Here is a 2,786-nt window from a genome sequence, read left to right as displayed (position 1 = left end):
GGACTTCCATCTGAAGATCCTTTTCAGTTCTTAACTGAGTTCTTGCAGATCTGTGATACTGTTAAGACCAATGGGATTGATCCCGAGGTCTACAGGCTTATGCTTTTCCCATTTGCTGTAAGAGACAGAGCTAGAATATGGTTAGACTCTCAACCTAAGGATAGTCTAAACTCTTGGGTTAAACTGGTCATGGCTTTCTTAGCCAAGTTCTTTCCTCCTCAAAAGCTTAGCAAGCTTAGAGTGGATGTTCAAACCTTCAGACAGAAAGAAGGTGAATCCCTCTATGAAGCTTGGGAGAGATATAAGCAACTGACCAAAAAGTGCCCCTCTGACATGCTTTCAGAATGGACCACTCTGGATATATTCTATGATGGTCTATTGACGAAAGAACTTTTGATGGTTTAGAATTCACAAATGAATGAGTTCTCATTGTAAAGTATAGTTTCTAAACCAAACAAGAGTCCGTTCATGCAAAAATAAATTTGAGTGAGTTGTCACGAATAACAAACCCCAAATAAAAATTAACCGAAGTATTTGGACTCCGGGTCGTCTCCCTAGGATGCAATGGAGTGCATGTGTATTGGCTATGATGGGGTAAAAAGAGAGGGGTTTTGTTTATGCGATGGCAAGAAAGTAAATGGAGCGAGTAAGTAAAGAAAGCAAAATAAGGAACTCTTGGCTAAGACTTGGGTACTTGAGGTCACCATCCCAGTTAACAAACCGACTATTGATAATTATGAAAGGCCAACCCATTAAGTCTACTTCTCAAAGCCTTAAGTACGTAACATTTACTCCTAGACCGGAAGTATGTCAAATAGGCCTAATCATATCCACCCATAAGTCCTAACCTATCTACTAATTAGCTTAGTAGTGGGTTAGCGACAATGAGCTTCAAATTGATCACACAGGGTTCTCAAATCACCAAATCCATTACGTCCAAAAACTCAAGATCACTCAAGTCCCTTGGCTTAGGCCAAGAGTTAATAAAACTACTCAAGAACTAAAGAGAACATTTCATCGAACACTTGGAGTGCAATAAGAATCAACATCATAAAATGCAAGAATATCAAAGTCTATCACTATCGATTGCAAGAAAAGTGAGATCACAACTCAATTCATCAAGTAGGGAAATATCAACATCAAATTGCATTAAATGTAAACAAATCCAACATGAGTCATCATAACAAAAGAGAGCAAAAATAAGGAATTGGCATAAAAAACTAAGAGGGTCAAGATGTAGAATTGAGAAATTATCGAAGAACAAGATGAAACCTAGCATTCAAACATGAAATTGAAATAATCTAACCTAATCCTAACCTAATTCTAGAGAGAAGAGGGAGCTTCTCTCTCTAGAAAACTAACTAAAGGCTCATGTTGGCTAAAACTAATTGCTCCTCCTTTGCTTGGACTTCAATTCTGCATGAAATACACTCAGAAACAAGTTGGATTTGGGCCTGGACAGCTCAGAAATCGCCCCCAGCATTTTGCCTTCAAGTGGGCCACGTGAGGATATCGGCGCGTGCGCGCCATGTGCGCGTGCGCGTCAATGTCAAATTCTCAATCCGCGCGGACGCGATATGTACGCGTGCGCGTCCTTTGGTGAAAACACTTCTGCGCGTGCGCACCTGGTGCGCGTGCGCGTCCTTTGGTGAAATCACAATCCTTGTTTCTCCTGCATTCCCCCTTTGTGTATGCTTTTCTCCTCATTTCTTCCATCCAATACTTGCCTTATGGACCTGAAATCACTCACCAAACACATCAAGGCATCAAATGGAATTAAAGTGAAATAAAAATCACCAATTTAGGGCCAAAAAAGCATGTTTTTACACTTAAGCAAAATTCAAAGGGGGAATTACAAAATCATGCTATTTCATTGAATAAATGTCAGAAAAAGTGACAAAATCCCCCAAAATAAGCACAAGATAAATCACGAAATCGGGGTTTATCATCTATCTGAGCTATCAAAGATGTCATTGGACCATTCTGCAGGTGGATCCATTCACCTAAAGAAAACGCCTGCAGAAGCTCAAGAGCTCATTGACATGGTTGCTAATAACCAGTTCATGTACACTTCTGAGAGGAATCCTGTAAGTAATGGGACGCCTTAGAAGAAAGGAGTTCTTGAAATTGATACTCTGAATGCCATATTGGCTCAGAACAAAATATTAACTCAGCAAGTCAATATGATCTCTCAGAGTCTGAATGGATTGAAGGAATCATCCAACAGTACTCAAGAGGCATCTTCTGAAGAAGAAGCTTATGATCCTGAGAACACTGCAATAGTAGAGGTGAATTACATGGGTGAATCATATGGAAACACCTATAATCCCTCATGGAGAAATCATCCAAATCTCTCATGGAAGGATCAAAATCCTCAACAAGGCTTTGATAATGGTGGAGGAAATAGGTTTAGCAATAGCAAGCCTTTTCCATCATCCACTCAGCAAAAGACAGAGAGTTCTGAGCAGACCCCATCTAGCTTGGCAAACATAGTCTCTGATCTATCTAAGGCCACTCTAAGTTTCATGAATGAAACAAGGTCCTCCATTAGAAATTTGGAGGCATAAGTGGGCCAGCTGAGTAAAAGAGTCACTGAAACTCCTAGTACTCTCCCAAGCAATACAGAAGAGAATCCAAAAAGAGAGTGCAAGGCCATTGATTTAACCATCATGGCCGAACCTACAAGGAAGGGAGAGGACGTGAATCCCAGTGAGGAAGACCTCCTGGGACATCCAGTAATCAATAAGGAGTTTCCCTCTGAGGAACCAAAGGAATCTGAGACTCAT

General features: G+C 40.6%; 1 non-coding gene across 1 annotated transcript; it reads right to left on the bottom strand.

The window, feature by feature from the left end:
• Window positions 1-231: 231 nt before the first annotated feature.
• On the bottom strand, window positions 232-339 carry LOC112731341 (small nucleolar RNA R71). Its single transcript, XR_003167124.1, has one exon. It is a non-coding gene; the product is annotated as a small nucleolar RNA R71 (small nucleolar RNA).
• Window positions 340-2,786: the final 2,447 nt, after the last annotated feature.

Source organism: Arachis hypogaea, chromosome 12 (assembly GCF_003086295.3).
Source record: "Arachis hypogaea cultivar Tifrunner chromosome 12, arahy.Tifrunner.gnm2.J5K5, whole genome shotgun sequence".
Taxonomy (NCBI): Eukaryota; Viridiplantae; Streptophyta; class Magnoliopsida; order Fabales; family Fabaceae; genus Arachis; species Arachis hypogaea.
Note: the sequence above shows the minus strand (reverse complement) of the source record. Positions and strands in the feature narration are given on the sequence as shown.